The sequence below is a fragment of the Lissotriton vulgaris genome, chromosome 9 (assembly GCF_964263255.1).
Source record: "Lissotriton vulgaris chromosome 9, aLisVul1.2, whole genome shotgun sequence".
Classification (NCBI taxonomy): Eukaryota; Metazoa; Chordata; class Amphibia; order Caudata; family Salamandridae; genus Lissotriton; species Lissotriton vulgaris.
This window is the reverse complement of record NC_141697.1, coordinates 781,248,349-781,267,524: the sequence shown is the minus strand read 5'-3', so window position 1 is coordinate 781,267,524 and position 19,176 is coordinate 781,248,349. Positions and strand designations below refer to the sequence as shown.

Genomic DNA, 19,176 nt, shown 5'->3' with positions numbered 1-19,176 from the left:
CCTTCAGAATTGGAAGAAATGGAAACATGGCTGCTCTTTTCTGCTCTTTCCATTATTCTTGAAATTTAAGTAAGGCATTTTAGCTACACCACATTGCTTTTCCTTCTGTACAGAATGAAAAGGCATGCCTGTTCACATAATACCATTCCAAAGCTTCAGTTTTCTCAGCAGGCATGGTGGTATTTGAACACTGATGCCCTAAATGCATAAGAACTTCAATATGGCACAATAAGTAAATGTTTCAATAGGCCACCCGATTATAAAGCTAATGCACCAAGGCCAGAGGGTGTAAACCCAACAACTAGACAGCATCTAAAATTGGTGGTTATGAAAACTGTACCATGAGGGTGAATGGTGTGTTCGACAGACAGTGAGAAAATTCAATAGCAACAGTTTCATGGATTGTAAATCTGAACCCTTTGAAGTATGTTGAAACATGACTACGTAGTGCTTAGGCTTAATAAAAAGGATACTTGGCGAGGTAAGAACTGTCTAATAACAAGATACCTGCACAGGAAGAAGAGACTGCTTGCAATTCTAGGTCTCCATTATGCCTGTGTACATTTTAGGCAGCAACTAACATCCCCCCATAGGTGAAATCTTAGAAACAGGTATATTAAAGGGTATTTTTGTCATAAACATTTTAGGTATTTTAGCAGGGTTTATCGAAATCCAGACTTTCAGGTCGTACTAAAGACAATGAATAATAAAATGAAATCAACAGGGTGTAAGTAACGCTTTCTAATTTACACTTAACAAAAAGGTAGAATACATAGCTAGCTGTGAAGCAGCCTAAGCGGGCGAACATTTTCCACTGTGGATCAAAGGCAGTGGAGTGCTCCAGAAGAACAGAATGCAAGGCAGTGACAATTGGTACAAGTTAATTGTGGCAGGCAAGTAGGTAGAAAGATCTTGATCAGTATTTCATCATGAACCTTCCTAGCCCTACACTGGTGGAGGGAGAGTAGTTTATTAAATGAAAATACTCCTGTTGGAAAATTAGGATTCCAAGCAACCTTCGCATCAGCGTGGTAAATTAATTCATATTCCAATATACTAACCTCATCGATTGTTTGAGGCAGTGTTGAAGTCTGTATAATATACATTATAATACAATTGGGAAAAAGCTACTAAAAAGTCTATTCATAGGGTTCACGAAACAAAGACAACTATTTCAGAGTGAGTTCTATAAGAAATTTAAGTACACCCTAGCAAGAACTAGCCTTCATGCTGATACTTTCACAGAAATAAAATCGCTAGATGTTAAATCTCCTTTTAAGAAGGTTTTGTTCTCAATTTAAACATGCTGATTGTTGGGGGCGTGGCCAAGCAACATGACCGACAGGACGTGAGCTCCTTCGGCTCCCGACCGGCCAGTTGTAAAAATCCTGTGAAATATCCTTTTTGAGGTGCTCAGACCGGACCTGCAGGTGTGCCTGAGTCCCTGCAGGCAGGGGGAACACCCTTAACAGCGGTGATCCTGGACGGCGGCCGGACAATGATCGTCGCAGCACTGGGCCCGCAAGACTGTTGGGCCAGACCTACGCGAGGCCGGGAATGCGGCCTCTATCGGCATGAGTGAAGCCTGGAGCTGGTGACTACTGCAAACTGAGCTGGGCGCGTTGTGGCGGCGGGGGAGGTGCCCACTGTCATCGGGGGCCTCCCGCAGGGGGCTGCAATCCTACATCGTATCCGGCCCCCGCAGGTGAATGGAGGACGGCATGGGGAGCTGCGAGGAGCCCGGGGGCCAGTACTAGATCATACCCGGCCTGGAGTGGTGCTCGGAACGGCCCTGAGGGTGTGCCTGGGTCCCTGTGGGCAGAGGGTGTGCCTGGGTCCCTGTGGGCAAGGGGTGTGCCCTGCACAGAGGTGAACCTGGCCGGCGACCTGAAAACGATTGTTGCAGCACTGGGCCCGCAAGACTGGTGGGCTGGACCTACGGGAGGCCGGGGATGCAGCCTGTATCCGTGTGAGTGGAGCCCGGAGCTGGTGGCTACCACAGACTGAGCTGGGCGCGTTAGGCCGAGGGAGGCGCCCACTGTCATTGGGGGGCCTCCCACGGGGGGCTGCACCCCTACATCGCATTCGGTCCGCACAGGTGAATGGAGGACGGCACGGGGAACCGTGAGGAGCCCGGGGGCCAGTACCATAACATAACCAGGCTGGAGTGGACTTCTGAACCCTCGATTGTTCCTGGGAACCTGCCAGAGGGGCTCGGAGCGCGAGTGGTGGTGGTGATTTATCTGAGGAGGGCCGACTGCCAGGCGGGACCCCTGGACCGTAACTAGGCAGGGCCGGGGACGCGGCCTGCTCTGGCGCGAGCGGGTTCCGGCGATTGAGGCTCCCCCTGCCTGGCGGATTTAACTGGGCCTTCTGCTGTTCTTGGAGCTCCCCAAAGGGGGCTGAGCCCCTATATCGCCTCTGACCCCCACTGTTGCGGATGCATTGTGTGGGGGGCCGCTGGGTGTCTGGTGGCCAGCAATACGGAGTCTACAGGCCGGAACTGATGGTCCTTCCTTTGAATGCCCCTGGGACCCTTCTGGAGGTACAGCGGTGAGTGAGGGATGGCGGCACCCTGGCTCGGGGCAGTCCGGACGTTATGCGAAAACACGGGGTCACAACTACGCAAGGCCAGGGAGGAGGCCTGCGCTCGTCCAGGGGTAGCTACTGCGGACTTGATTGGTGTGGTAGAGGTGCCTACTGTCATCGAGGCCTTCCCCGGAGGGGCTGCTTTCTCCTGACTCCTGCCCGGTACGGAGAGTCCGGGGACTGTGGCATGCTACGAGGGACACAGTAGCGGCGCATCTGAAGGTCGGGGGTCTATGATACTACCCCCAGGTGACGGATACATTCGGGATCGGCGGTGTCCTGTTGGGAACGTTGTATGTGCCGGAGAAGCGGGGGCCCCCTCAGAGGGGGTGGTCCCCCACATCCTGCGGTGACTGAGACGGAGGGGGTGACGACGGTACACCAAGGTCGGCCCCGGGCTCCTATTCCGTGGGGCTCCGGCGTTTCCCGGGCTCTCCGGTTGGGCACGCACGTTGGGTGAGGCTGTCCTGAGACGCTTCTGACCTTTGCGGACCCCAGAGCAGTCTCCTCACACCACTGCGATGGGTAAGCATAGGCTGCCCCGTGCCTCTCAACCGAACACCAGAACACAAAATACAACATAGCGTCTTCCCTCGCAGCGGATCACGCGTCAGACGGGGATAGATGAGGAGAGTGATGCGGCCGACGAGCCCACCCGGGCAGAGCTCCTGCAGGCGATACAGGGGTCCCGTTTCGCCCTGGAGAAGCAAAAAGTCTCCATTGATGTAAACCTGTTGCGGGCGAATCTAATGAAAGTAGCGGATAAGGTCTCCACTGCAGAGGGGGATATCGTCCTGCTGCAGGGAGAGGTGGCATCCCTGAAGAAGACAGTTTCGCGGCTTACCACAGCGACAGGGGCACTGCAGCGCAGAGCGGAGGATGTGGAAGGGCGGCGCGCAGCAGCAACATCAGGGTTCTAGGCATTCCAAAATGCTCGGAGATGGGCAATGCGGAACGATTCCTGGAGAACTGGATACGCACAACACTCTGCCCCGCAGGCCCTGTCAGGGGTCTTTGTGATAGAGCGAGCCCACAGGGCGCTGCTCCCCCCGTCGAGGCCAGGAGCTCCCCCTAGGGCCCTTATTGCTAAAATCCATGAATTATCGGGATAGAGACTGCATTCTGAAAGCGGCTAGGGAAAAGGCGAACCTCACCTTTGAAAATGCCAGGGTTTCTATCTACCCGGACTACACCCACCAGGTACAGGAACAGAGGAAATCCTTCCTTGTCGTTAAGCAAAAGCTTCGGGATTTACACCTGCAGAACATGTTACTCTACCCTGCCAAGCTCAAGGTCATATCCCAGGGAAAGGTGCATTTCTTTGATGCCTCGGAGGAGGTATGGGAGTGGCTTGAGATTAGGGGAGATGACCTCCCGCAGGGTGAACGTGGGGAAGCCCGGAGTATATTGGGGTCAAGGTCACTGAGGAGGCGAGGTAACAGGCGCAGGAATCGATCGACGGATGCCATCCAGGGGGAGAGACAGCGAATCACGGTGGGAGACTATGGCGCCCTCCGCCTGGAGTCTTCGGGATCCACGGCCCTCCTGCGCTCTGCTCTCTCTGGCAACTCCTCAGGATGGGGAACTGGTCCTGGAAACTCTCAAGCCCACCACTGATACGGTCCCTGAAACTGTCAGGGTCTCACTTACAACCTCCTCAGTTCTGCCATGAGGGAAATGTCCTGCTGTTTCCTTTACTTATTCTGATATGGTGGGGGGTGTGACGTGGTAGGGGGGGGTATGACACTGGAAGGATGTCACCTGCCGGGGGCGCGGGGTATTTTATTTTATTCATTTATTTATGCGGTTTTTATAAAGCGATGACTTTACCCGAAGGCGTCAGAGCGCTTCACAATAGGAACAGAACTGATACATGAGGAGAACATTACACATGAACAGATTTCAAAAGCAGACGTTCAGTTGCATGAGGTAAAAGTGACAATTGTGAGCAAACAAAATACATGAGGTAGCAAACAGTGCACAGGAGGAAAAAGGGACAAGTGTGCAGGTTACAAGAGAAAATAAAAGTACAATTAGAGGTATAATACTGCAATATATGCTAGACACTCAGGCACAAGAACAAACGTTACGTAGGCAATGGTGGCACTTGTGCAAGTATCAAAGGCAAACAAAATGTGAGAGGTAGCAAACAGTGTGTTACAAGAGAAAAGTGGTGTGTGCATGTTACAAAAGAGTACCAAACACAGGTACATAGATAATACTGCAATAAATGGCAAACACTCCAACCACATGAACACACTGGGAAGGCACTTCCATAGTCATGGAGAATAGAATTTTCAGTAATGGGAGGTCTTCCTTCAAATAATAGAGAGGACGTGAATTACTTTTGGAGGTGTCTTTGGAGGAGGAGAACTTTGAGGTCTGTTTTGAAGGCCTGGGAGGAGGCGGTGGTCCGGAGCTGAAGCGGAAGGGAGTTTCACATTCTCACAGCGTTGCCTGAAAAGGCCGGAGGGAATGGATAACCCTTAATGCAATGCCCGAGGGTTTCAGGTGATCTCCCCAGGGCTATTCGAGATAGTGTGAGCATTGTTGAGGTGACTGGATTGGGGTGTGCGCTGGTCCTGGGGGGTGGGTGCGGGGGTCCTGAGAGTTGCCCAGCCCCATCCTTGGATGGTTCGAGACCCTGCATAACACCTTGAGATGGCTGGCATGTGTCGGGAGCTGGTTTGGGGGAGGAGGTTCTCTCTCCACTTGTTGGGTGGTTTGGCCCGGTTGGGCGCATGGGGTGGTTGTGCACGTACTGGCACCAGCATGGGAAAGGCATTTCTGCATGTTCTGTTGTTGTCAGTAAAATGCTCGTGGGAGGGTGTTTTTGGGGAGAGGTTGTTGGGGGAGTTTGTTTCAGGCATTGTATGTATTGCATTACGGGCATGGGATCGGGGTGGCTCCATGGGAAGCGGACTACGGCATGATCGGTCACTTCACCTTGCATGGGGCATATATTTCTGAGCTGGAACGTGAGGAGGCTGGGTACATGCACCAAGAGGTATAGTCTTGTCCTCCCTTCGCAGGCATAAAGTATCGATCGCATGCCTCCAAGAAACTCACCTCACAGACGAAGGGGCCCACAAATTGGGGAAAATTGGCGGGGACAGGTTTTACACTCTTCGTTTTCCACATATGCCAAGAGGGTCCTCGTCTGGGTGGCCCCTGGAGTCCTGTTTGCTGTCCAGTACGTGGAAGCCGACATTCATGGGCGATACCTGCTCCTTAGAGCGAAACTGGATGGCAGGGATGCCACCATACTGAACTCTTATGCACCAAACACAGATGACCCAGATTTTTTTCAGTCACTGCAGGAGGTCCTGATCCCGGACCTAGAAGTACCGGTACTTTGGTTTGGGGACTTTAATTGTGTCCTGGACCCCACTCTTGACAGGTTCCCACCCCGTGCTGGCAAGAAACCACGAATGACAGCAAAACTCAGGGAGGTCATGGGGAATATAGGAGATCAGGATGTCTGGCGCCAGAGAAACCAGACTCAGAAGGTATATACCTATTTTTCTTCCACTCACAATACACATAGTCGCTTGGACAGGGTCCTAGTCGCGAACACAGAACCTACCATGTCCCTTGAGGTTACCCATCAGGCACGTTTCCTATCTGATCACTCTCCTGTGGCGTGTGTGGTGAATTGGGGGGCCCAGTTATGTTGCCCCGGACCTGGAGGTTACCAACGGAGATCCTTCAGGACCAGGTGGGGAAGCGTCACATAGAAACTGCTATAACCGACTACGTGGACCTTAACTGGGGGGGGGGGGATCTCATACTGGCCACGAAATGCGACGCCTTAAAGGTGTGGTGAGGGGGACGTGAATAGGCCTAACCTACGGGGTTCGGAAGCAGCTCCGAGAGCTGCAGGACGCAGAGAGCAGCCTGGGAGGCACCTGACGCTATGGCACGAGAAGGGGAACAGGACACTTGGACACGTATCCACAATATCCTGGAGAGTCTCAATAAGTATACCCTCACACAATATAGACTGCCCTGGATTCTAAAACGGGAACAGGCCCCGGAGAGGATTGTGGCCCTACGAGGGCCTGCGGGGGGGGGGGGGGGGGGGCGTGCTCCACTCTGAAGTGGGACGGCTACGAGTCCTTCAATCTCATCTCCAGCGGGAGTACGCCACGGAGCCCACCGTATCCAGGGCCTCTTATCTCCCTTACCTTCACGAGTTGACCCTGCGGTCTATCCCCAAATCAGCGTGAAAGGACCTAGACGAAGCTCTGACATTGGGTGAGGTGTGTACCGCCCTGCAGCGCCTACCAAGGGCCAAGTCCCCGGGAAGTAACGGATTCCCTCCTGAGTTTTACCAAACATTCGAGGGTACACTTTCCCGACTCCTATTGCAGGTGTATCTTGAGGCGTTTGAGAGCGGGACTCTCCCGCCGAGCATGACGCTGCGGGAAATATGTATGATCCTGAAACCGGTGGGGGAGGCACATGAACCTTCATCGTATCGTCTGATCACGATGATCAACACAGACGTAAAGATTTTATGCAAGTTACTGGCCTTGCACTTGGCGCTATATATATCTCACTTGTTCAATGAAGACCAGTGCGGTTTCATTCCGGGGCGCAACACGGCTATGAACCTGCGGCGGTTGAATCACATTCTACATGAGATGCTTGGTCGGGAGGAGCAAATGGTGTTAGTGTCTATCGACCTCGCCAAGGCGTTCGACACAGTCGATTGGGGGTATCTACTCTAGGTCGTCCGCGCAGTGGGGCTGGGTCTCAATTTCTGTCGTTGGATTTGCATCCTGTACACGGCCCCTCGTGCCAGGATGAATCTGGGGGGCGCAAGGTCCGAGGAGTGGCGGCTGGGATGGGGTACACGCCAGGGGTGTCCCCTCTCGCTGCTCCTGTTCGCCTTGGCTATAGAGCCCTTTGCTGTCCGGACGGATATGGAACAAAGGGGTATCACGGTGGGGGACACAAGCACGTCATCTCCCTATATGCGGACGATGCCTTGTTCTATTTGACTGCTCCCAGGGATGCACTGCCGATACTGCGGCAACACTTAGATCGGTTTGGGGAGGCGTCGGGTTATGTCTTAACCGCAGTAAGTCTTTGATCTTTCCACTGGCGGGCCTTGACTCAGTACCCTTGGTGGACCTACCAGACCCCGGGCTGCGATGGGAACTAGAGGGGTTCCGTTATCTTGGAATATAGGTGGCTCCGACAGACACGCAGGTGCTAGCCCGGAATGTGGATCATCGCGAAGATGGTAATGCTTCCAAGAACGTTATATGTCCTCCAGAACTCACTGTGTCCGCTCCGACCACGAGTTTTCCGCACTCTCAACATGCTGCTCTCGTCCCTGCTGTGGGCGGGACGACGCAGTAGTGTAGCTCTCCACACTGTTGTCTGTAGCTACGAGGAGGGGGGCCTGGAAGCACCACGCTTCGACTTCTATTACTATGCGGCTCAGTTACAACATGCGGCCCGTTGGTTTACAGACGTGGACAATTGGGAGACGCGTCTCCTCTTTGGTAGGGCGGACGTCCAGACGCTGCAGGTCGCCATAATGCAGGGTAGAGGGGCGGACACCTCTCTTCCTTATGTTGTGCGACACACGGCCGGCATATGGCAGCGGTTTGTTGAGAGGGTCAAAAGGAGGGCACCCTTTCAAAGGGAGCTCCCGATATGGATACTGGCCCCCTTCATCGACATGGGGCAGTACATGTCCTTTCACTGCTGGAGGGAGGGTGGGTGCGAGGTTCTGGCTGACCTTTACCCCAAGAAGTCCTTCCTAACCTATGAGCAAGCAGAGGAGGACTTTGGCCTTGAGCGGGGACAATATCTACACTTCCGAGGACTCCAAGATGTGGTGAAGGTCACCTGGCCCCAGTACCCAGACGCTCCACCACTGACTCACACCTTAGACATCCTCCTTTCCTGCTGCAAGGGGCGTAAATTGATATCTCTCCTGTATAAGGCCATGAAACAGGATTCCCCACCTGGTGCCACCGTCCCGGGTGGCCTGGGAAGCAGATCTCGCCACTTCCCTGGAACAGGGGCAGTGGACGCGCATAGGCTCCCTCACGCGCAAGGTCTCTTGCAACGCACGGTTCAAACTGGCACACTTCAATTTTTTACACCGCACCTACCTAACCCCAGTTTCCCTGAGGCGTATCTCTGGGGATAGAGGAGACGGATGCCCTAGATGTAACGCAGAGAAAGCGGGCTTCTTACACTTAGCCTGGGACTGCCCTTTGGTCAGGCGATTCTGGGTGGGTGTAGTGGAGCGAATAGTCACAGTTACAGGCCTTCGGATGGCACCCGACCCCCTGCATTGCCTGCTTGCGTTAGTCCGGAAGCCCAAGAAAAAGAAACCTTCGTATAAACTCTTACAATTAATGTTGGTGCCAGCCAGGTTGGCGATTACTTGGATGGGGCAGAGGGCTCCGGAGGTGCCCATTTGGCTCAGAGATGTATGGGAGTGGTCCCTGGCTGAGGAAACACATGCAACTCACTCGGAGGGATGAGAAGCTGCAGGACGACTTACTGGCCTGGCGAGTTACGTGTGCATTGGGGCTAGCAGAACAGGAGCTTTCCTCACATGATGCGTCTGACAGTGGGGGCAGCGGGTTGACTACGCCAGTTGGGTCTGGGTCTGACTGAGAGCGAGGGGGTGGACCCCAGGGATATTCGACGCCTGCAGTAGTGCCATGCTTGGTTCCTTCCTCACAATGTTTTAATTGTATGCTATTGTGTTCCTTCCCCATAAGTCTGTTCCCTCCCTGATGCTGCCTGTAGTCCTAAGTGCCGATAATGAGGTTGTCGATCTGCTTACATACACGGATATGATGCCAGTTGGGTGTTATCGTTTATGTTGTGTAAACTGAAAAATAAAATAAAAAATAAAAAAACATGATGATTGTTTTGATAGGAGTTCATCAAGTAAAAGCTTACTACTCAAGCTATGGTTGACTTCAGTGTTCCTAAGCCTGCACAGACGAAAAGAAAACAATGCATGGATTTGACATCATATTTGCCCGTTCAAGGAACATCACAGAGTTGCTTTGATCTCTAGACTTTGTAGAGGTCCTCCTGCAGAAAATATGTCTTACTTGAAGTCATGGTAAGATTGAGTCAAAAAAACTGATACAAGTTGCAGGCAAAAGCTAATAATAATACACTTGATTGGAATGCTTGCAGCTTTGAAAAAAAGGTGTTCAATTTCCATGGATAAGAGGTTCCCCTAACGGGAGTAAATACTTTCACAAGGACCTCAACAAATGTAAGACTGGAATTGTGAATACAGGTCACTGAAAATGACAGTTATGCAGTAACAGGCATAAAATGTATGTTAATGGATGAAAACTGGGGGGCAGGTTTAGCGACGTAAAGAAGATGAAGTAGAGCATTTTCTTTCTGGAAGATATCAGGGCTGCCCATCCTTTTCAAAGACATATGAAGACCTTGTGGAAGGACATTTAGCTTCTTTCGGTATGACCATGCAGTCATCCAAAAGAAATGACACAATGGAAGGCTGGTGTTTACCCCTTTAATAAGGGGAACATGACATACCTCTGTAGTGTGGAGAACGTTCTCCGCATTACCGAGACCAGCAAGGGGCATGCTTAAGTCCTCATCTGAGAAAAAAACAGCCAATGGAAAACAGGCAAGTTTTAATGTCCCTATCACTGGGAACTCATCACCCCACTCCTCCCTGACAGGGCACCTACTAGAATGGAAGCAAGGTAAAGGGCTTACAAGGGAATTTTTTTAAAATACTTATTGAAAAATAATTCTTTACAACTTTATCACAATGATAAAGTACAAAATCTTATTGTTCAAATGATTGTCCAAGAGGAGACCATACGAAGCAATATATAAATAACAATGTGAAAAGAGAAAAGTAAAGAGCAGGTGTACATAATGATATGGTTGAAATACCAATGTATTTAAAAATGCCTAGGAAATTATGAGGTACACAACAAACAATTTCCAAAAATACATCAACACTGTATCATCACAGTCTAATGAAGTTGAGAATAAAAAATGTCGATGCACGAAATTGCCACTCTCATAGACATATATTATTGGTCTTCACTGAAGCATAAATAGTCCATAAGTGAAGAAGAGCATTTTGTAAGGAAGAAGAGGCGGACGTATCGTCGACATTTCAGTCTCAAAATAAATCAATCCACAAGACCATCCAAGGACTGAAACGTCGATGATACATCCACCTCTCCTTCCTTGCAAATTGCTCTTTTTCACTTTTGGACAAATTTCTTTTTGATAAACAAATTTATTCATTTTACAAAAGGAAACCACCAGCCAAATCACACCATATTTCGATAGTCGAGAAGTACAGTCGCAGAATCCAGCTACCCAGGGTACAGACATTAATAAAGAAAACATATGTTGGAAACAATCAAACCCCCTGTGATAAGACCACTCCTCCCAACCACTTCCCCAAATTATGCGGTATTTCTTGGAGCAACCACGTGCCGCTTACATAACTTTCTCCTGTGTGGCGCACCAGTCCACCCCAATTTGCCAACGCCCCATGGTTGGGGGACCAGGACACTTCCAGGAGGCTGCAATGTCCCTTTTCCCTTCAACCATGGCTGTAGTGAAGAACAGTTTTTCATTGCGCGACCCGTCTAGCCTATCAGTGATGCCCAGAATTGTGTGCTTAGGGTCGTGTGGAACCCCCCCACCCCAGCACCACAGAGAGTTCTTCCTCGATGCCCTTCCAGAATCCCACCAGGAGGGGACAGGCCCAAACCATGTGGAGGAAGTCAGCGGGATCTTGGCCACACCTGGTACAGGCTAAGGACGGACTAAGCCCCGCGCGATGAAGGCGTACAGGGTTGAGATAAGCGGCATGTAAATAGTAGAGCTGCACTAAGCACAGCCTAGCGGAGGCGGGGACCGTTCTAGGGGCCATAAGGGCATCCCGCCAGTCCTTGTCTTCCAAGGGGCCCACCCAGCCCTCCCATTGTGTCCGCAGTCGGTCCAAGGAAGTTGGTGTGTTGTTAATCAGTGTGCTGTAAACGTGGGAAATGCCACCCTTCCCAAGGTCCCAAACATAATCTGTGCTTCAGGCGGGCTATTAACTGGCAGCCGCGTGCCTGTTGCAAGGTGTGAGGGCATGCAGCTGCTGGAGGTAGCGAAAGAATTGCGAGTGATGCAGCGAGTACCTGGTTTGAAGATCTTCAAAGGAGCGCATATGATCCCCTACCCAAACGTCCCCAAGCAGTGTGATGCCTATAAGGTCCCAAGCCTCGAAGCTCGGTCACCTCCCTGAGCCAGGTCCCGCGCCACAGGGGTGTACATTGGGTCAGTGTGTGTGTCCAGTTGGTGTGCCGCAGTGCAGCCCGCCAGGCCAGTAATACAGAGCGCGTCACCTCCGCAAGACTGGATGGAATCGGGGTCCCAAAGGATTTGTATCCTTTCGAGGCCCAGCTCCCCAAGCTCGAGCCTGTAGGCCGGATCGGACACCCCCATTGAACCAGTCATGTATGGAGAGGAGTTGCATGGCCAAATAATACAGATGAAGATGAGTCATCCCCAAACCCCAGTCGAATGACGGGATCCTGCAAGTACATAATGCTAATCTGGCCCTACCCTTCACCCATAAGAACTTACAGGTTAAGCCGTCAAGATCACGAAACCAGGCACTGGGAAAGCACATGGGGGTATTCTGACGCATGTAAAGGAAGTGGGGGAGCACCATCATTTTAAAGAAGGCCACCCTCCCCATGGGGTTGAGGGGCAACGACTGCCACCGATGGAGATCCGCCTTGGCTCGCTCCACCAGTGGAGTGACATTGAGGGCCCAGCTGAGCTTGGGCAGCAGGGTCACCCAGATATTTGAATGATTGACGGCGTAAAGGTATTTCGGACTGCCAGTCAAAGCATTTCCGGGAGAGGTGAAGGGGAACCAGGACCGATTTGTTGGGATTCAAACGTAGGCCTGAGGCCTGCTCAAAGGACTGCAAGATACGAAGACAATGGGGGCCAGACCGGGCAGGCTCTGCCAAGTAGATGAGAAAGTCGTCCGCGTAGAGGGCGATTTTATCCGGTTCAGCGCTGGGCCATTCCCATCCCCGCACCCGTTCGCAAGACCGCAACAAAGACGCCAAGGGCTCCATCACTAAAGCAAAAAGCAGGGGGGAAAGGGGACAACCCTGCCTCGTTCCCCTACAGATTGGGAAGGGCTCCGACAGGACCCCATTAACTAGAACGCGAGCCCTCGGGAGGGCGTACAAAACTTTGACCATGGCCCGAAAGCGGGGGCCAAGTCCCATCATGTCAAGAAGATCTTGAAGAAAGCTCCAGTCCACCGAGTCATAGGCCTTCTCAAATTCGACCAGGAGAAGCACAAGGTAAGGGGTGAGGAGGTGGCAATGGGCCAGGGCGGAGTGCAGTCTGTGAAGACTGTCGGGTGCCGCGGGAGGGCATAAACCCACATTGGTTGGGGCGGACCAAAGTAGACAGATGGGGCTTGAGACGCTGGGCAAGGAGGGTGGCGAACACTTTGACCTCGATGTTGATGAGGAAGATGGGGCGGTAGTCTGCACAGTGGCGCGCGGGGGGCTGGGATTTCGGAAGGACCACAATTGTGGCTATATCCGTTTCTTGAGGAAACAGTGCATCTAGATGGGGATGAGAACGTCCCGGTAGTGGGCGTAGTATTCCTGAGGAAGGCCGTCTGGGCCCGGTGTCTTGCCAGATGAAACAAGGGTGATTGCGTCTCCAATTTCCTCACTGGAAACGGGACGGTCCAGATCAGCTTGAACGGCGGCGTCCACACACGGAAGGCGGCCACCCTCCATGTCCATCAGGTCCGTAAGGGATAGGGTCGGGGCTCGGGCCTCGTATAGCCTGTGGTAGTAGGCGGCAAAGGCCTGCGCCATTTACATTGGGGCACGGCATTGCGACACGTCTGGTGCCGCTATTTCAGGGATTATACGGTTAGTCCTTGGGTACGTAGACAGGCGATGAAGGAGCGTGCCATTCTTGTCGCCCCAGCCGTATACCTTGGCCACGGAGGAGCGCCAAAGGAGTTTAGCCGCGTCCAGCGATAGCTGCTTGATCTCCGACCGGAGCCGGGTCAGAAGTCTCGTGTCAGAAGCATCTGGGAACTGGGCCGCAGCTCGTTCGAGGCGGAGGGCCTGCGCCTCTCGCGAGGTAATCTGCTCCAATTGGGTTTGTCGCTGGAGCTTGAGTTGGCCCTTGGCGACCCCCCTAATCATGGCCTTACCCGCCTCCCACAGGGTGCCCGGGGAGGACACAGAGCCCTCGTTGGAGAGAAAGTAATGTTTGAGCTTCTCACGCACCACCTTTCTAAAATCCTTGTCTTGAAGAAACCAGGCATTTAACCTCTATGTTTGTCGGACAGAGGTTTGTGGGGGTGGACCCGCACGGATCAGCACTGGCGAGTGGTCAAAGATAGCTCTCGGAAGAAGCAAGACGTCCTGAATCAGAAGGTAGTCCGTCGACGGAACTAAAATGGCATCAATGCGTGCCTGTGTATGGTGTGCCGCTGAGGTGTGTGTAAATTGTTTAGAGTGGGGATGCCACTGTCGCCAGGCGTCGCACAAACCTAGTGAGGCTGATCAAGACCGCAGCTGCTTGGCTTGTGCAATTCTACCTGGGGATGGCGGGCCTGTTGTGTCGAGGTCTGGTGACGAGACCGCATTAAAGTCTCCCCCAAAGAATGTGGGACCGGGGGGCAGTGACGCAGGAGATTAGCAGACTTAGCTAAAGTAGTCGTCCGCATCGAGGGGGAAAATAAAGGGACATCAGGTTAATCGGATTGCCATTTATTGAGCCACTGATGGCCACGAAGGTGCCCTGGGCATCAAAAATCGTTTGGACAGTCACCAGATGAAGGGAGCGTCTTACCAGGATTGCCACCCCACGGGAACCCCTGGCAAACCCTGAGTGCCACACTCTATGGTAGCAGAATCGCAATAGGAAGGGGCAGTGATTATCCAGGTGGTGGGTTTCTTGTAAGAGTAAGATGTCCGCCCCTGAGCGCTGCACGTACTTGAGGACAGCCATGCGTTTAAAGCAGTCCAGGAGGCCATCAACGTTCCAGGACATGATACGCAGGGGGGCGTTTATTAATGGTTTGTCGCACATAGTATTTGAGTTGACAATGGGGCTGCAAGTCTGAAGGGGGAGGTCCGGTTTGTCTGTCTTGTCGGGTGTACATCAAGGTGTTTCATGAATGCTGGTGTGATCGAACAAAGAAATAAAGAACCAAGGAAAAAACTCGGGACAAGGGTCCCACCCCCCTCCCTACACTTCAGGAACGGAAGCATCTGTCACCCTAACAACAAACCAGGGAGTGAACCAAACTAAAACGCTTGGGAATGGGAAAGCGTGGAGGACCCCTCCTTATTTCAGGATGCACTTAAACGAGACCATCAGGCAAGAAAGGATTACAGTAGAACTAGGTATACCCTCCGGCTGCGGAGCCAGGCCCGGCAGGCAGAGGTGAGTTCAAGCAGGATCTTTCAGAAGAATTGGGCTACATGAGAGGTCTGTGTCTGGGAGAACCTGCAAGGAAGGTCGGGGCGAGGCGCCCCCACGACCCAAATGGTCAGATGATCCGGAGTGTCTCCCAGCTGATGGGTCATCAGAGAGCAGTATTAAATGAACGGGGCAGCCGGGTGGGGAGTCAGAGTGTGTCCGTCTCCGTCCACTGTGCCTCCGGGAGCGGTTACGTTCGGGCCGGATAGTGGGAGGTGCAAGGCGAGCCGCCCCCCCCCCCCCCCCACCCCCCCTGCTGCGGAGCCCGAACATCAGTGTGCAACGGGCGATCCGAACAGGGTCTTGTTGGCGAATACCACCCGCAGGCGTGCTGGGAAGGGAAGACTGTATTGGATATTGAGCGCCATCAGCGTTGTTTTCACATCGTCGAAGGAGCGGCGTTGGCTTTGGACCTCGCAGGTATTGTCCGGGAAAATCATAATAATGCGATTTTCGTGCAAGAGCCGTTGCTGTTTTACGGGCTTCCGACAGGATGGCATCCCAGTCTTGGAAATTAAGTACTCGCGTTATGATAGGTCGGCGGGCTGCACCCGGAAAAGGTTTAGGAGCCAGGGTCCGGTGGGCCCGCTCAATCGTGAACCAGGGAGAGAGCGAGCCCTCAGGGACCTATGATCTGAGCCATTTCTCCAGAAAGTCCGCCGTGCAGCCCTGCTCCGCCCCCTCCAGGAAACCCACCAGGCGGATATTACTGCGCCAGGACCTATTCTCTGCATCTTCTGCCCGGCGATGCAGCTCCTGAGTGTGTGATTGGGAGTGGGCCACCTGTCCCTTGAGTTGCTGGAAGTCCTCTTCCATGGTGGAGATACGGTTTCCTTGATCCGGGCGTTGGCGTTTCGGATATCTTGTTGGATGAGAGTCATGTCCACAGGCACCTCCGCGATGTTGCCCCCCCAACGTGGTTTGCGAGGCATGGATGGCTTGCAGGATAGCAGATAACTCAGCTGAGGGCTGCGTCTCCTGTTCCCGCCTCCAGGGTAGTGAAATGGTCCATTTTGGTTTGGGTGGCAGGAGCCTTCGACGACCTGTCCGTCCTGCCCATAGTAGCACTTCAGAGAGCCGTGGCGCCCGGGCTCCCTGCAGGCGGGTCTCACAGTGGGTAACCTGCTCGCCTATGTGGGTGGCCCGAAGTCAAGCAGGTTGCACAATCAACGCCGATGCACAGTCAGGACCGGATCTCCGCCACCTGATGTATGCGGCTCACTCCACTGTCCTGGGCAGAATGGGTCCCCAAGGGGAGTGGGAACAAGGGGGGAGGGGGGCGGTGAGATAGCTAAAGGCCAGGCCCTAGGATCGCAGGCAGGGTTCCGCTGATCAAAGCCACAGATCTTACAATGTAGGCGACAAGTCGCCACACTTCCAGAGCCAAGAATCCTGGAAGAACCGGCGTGGGAGCCCTCGCCACCCAGGGCCACCACCCAGCACTTCAAATGCAAGTCAACGAGCCCTCTCTGACAGCCGAACAGTTGCCACCTGGGGCGTGTGACCAAAAGCCCCAACAGGAGGTCCCTAATTGTTGATGTGGCCTGGGGGTGCAGGAGAAATCAGGGTGTAGCAGTAAGGCACCCCCACTTTTGACCTCGTATGTGATGCAATTTTGACGGAAGTGCACTGTGTTCCTGCTATCTAAGTCCCCAGTGCCAGATGTCTTTCCCCAAAACTGTAAATAGTTCCCCAATTTGTAATACCTTTAGCACCCCCTATAAGTCCCTAGTAAATGGTACCCCTGGTACCTAGGGCAAGGATGTTAATGAGGGTCTCTAAGGCTTTCAGCACATATTGTGCTACTCTAAGAGACCCCTCAGCATCAACATGTAGACTGCCATTGCAAGACATTGGTGGTTATGAGTTCCCCAGCTACATGATGGATTCACTGAAACTAGAGATGTTTCGTATCAAATATCTAGTATTAATAAGCCTACACTGATTCCAGGGATGGATTTATTAATTAATACAGGCACCCAGACGGCACCATAGAGGTGCTCCTTAAAAACGTAACTAGCTGTGTACTGGCTGACTGGGGAGGAACAGCCTTCTACCTCAGACCGGTTTCTGACCCCCTGCAAGTGAGAGCCTGCGCTCTCTGGGGACAGAAGCATTGCCTGCTACGGCTGGAGGTGTGCAGGATGTATATCAATGCAGGAGGCTTCAAAGGCCTCTGTCGCCTTTGATATGCGACTCAAGGCTTCCCCAGGCAGTGGAAATGCCACCCTCGACCATGGGCCCATTAGGCATCAGGACAGGTGAGAAAATTAGCTTGTCAGGAGGGGTGCTCCCTTCTCAGGCTGCTCCCACCCCTAAGGTAGGCTACCCGAAGTGCACACAACTTTTAGAATCCCACTATCTTAGTTTTGGCAGAATTAGACTTTCTGGGTCAGGGTTATGCCCACTTCTTACAGGAAGTGGTCATATAGATGGTGTATGGCACAATCAAAACACCTGGGACTAAACAGGGAAAATGAAGGAGAACGAGTTGGTCCATTCATTACGATTCTTATTGCGTACAGCAACCCCCATGAGCCGTAGAGCAGTTTTACTATGCTCAGCCTAACTTGGTGCTTTAAACGAAACTTGCAATACAGCGCACTACAACCCCAATGATGCTTAGAGTTAACTCACATGGCTCTTCCTTACGGCCTATTTCTTTCAACACCCAATGCTTGCCCGAATCGGATATGACAATTAGCCTTGCAGCTCACTATATCTACAGCTCCCAGTGTAACGTCCAGTGTCCACTGACCTGGAGATGGTAGCATTAGCACCTGGGATACGTATTGGTGAGTTCAGTTTTCTCTTTCTTTTTTCTTCACTCTGCCCGATATCTGATACTGATGGACGCCGGTCATTTTGACTGTCCATACGGGGATCTTTCACATTATAAATATCACACTGTTGACACAAATACAATTTAATTACAGTCGTGGCTTGCCGTTCCCATTGGCATTGTGGCCACGCTGGCACATGAAGCATGTAATCGTTTAACTGATTCTTGCGGGCTATTGCCTTTCAATGATGTTACATTGTACCAGCACAACGATTTATGGTCAGTACACATTGTAAAAGATTGTGCAATATGCGTATACACAGCATACACTATGAGTGACTATGTCCACGATTTACAATAGAAACTCTGTTGCATTGACTCAATTTTTCCTGCGCCTCCACTTGGCCGAGTCAGGAGCTCTTTGGTGTATTTAGTTGTTTTCCTCTGGTTTTTCCTGTGTAGTAAGACAAGTAGAGATCAGTCTGCGTATTCGCACACAACACCATACTACTTGTCCCTATCTGAATGTGTAGCTGCCAGTATATTGAGTTATAGGGAGTCATACTTTGGGAACTCGAGTCTTGGTATTTTAATTGGTCTACATTTCCTATGTTTTCGCTGTTCTTCCTTCCTCTCTCCTATGATGGCATATAGGGAAGACTTTTCCCTGAACCCCACGTGAGGGCCCGAGCTGAGGCATCACGCCCGACGTGAGTGGTTAAACCTTAGCATACTATTGTCAATAGATACCTGTTCCTTTTTTCCTTTACAAGGGTAAGGGGCAGGTTGCACGAGTGACAAGCAGCCAAACAGACCTACCTCATTAAAATATGTTTTGATAGGCTTGAATTTTGCAAGTTGGTCTCTTTCCTAGCATTTATGTTTATTTTAACCTTTTTCCAATTGCGCATACTATTTCTTTCAGGTGATCACCAATAAATCCCCTCCTTGAATTCAAATTGGACCACTGGATGGTTTTGTGTCATACATTTATCACATATTATTTTAAGCACTTTCCTGAGCAGAAGCATCTCTTATATAAGCCCTTAAGAATGCCACAACACCTCTGTAGATGGTCATAGGCATAAACATGTTGACCTACTCAGATAGTAATTGTCAGCAGGTATAATATATCTAGATGACCTTGCTTGTTTTAATCCTGACACAGGTACGCAAGAATAAAGAGTTTTACGTACTCAGTTTAGATCATCAATGTTTCCCTACACGCTCTGCTTCCCTCGCCACTCCTTGCTCATTAGAAAGGTATTTATAGTACCTCTGAA

General features: G+C 51.9%; 1 protein-coding gene across 1 annotated transcript in view; it reads right to left on the bottom strand.

The window, feature by feature from the left end:
• Nucleotides 1-19,176, bottom strand: part of LOC147692246 (uncharacterized) — a 793,905-nt gene that overhangs the window by 71,473 nt on the left and 703,256 nt on the right. The window lies entirely within an intron of this gene.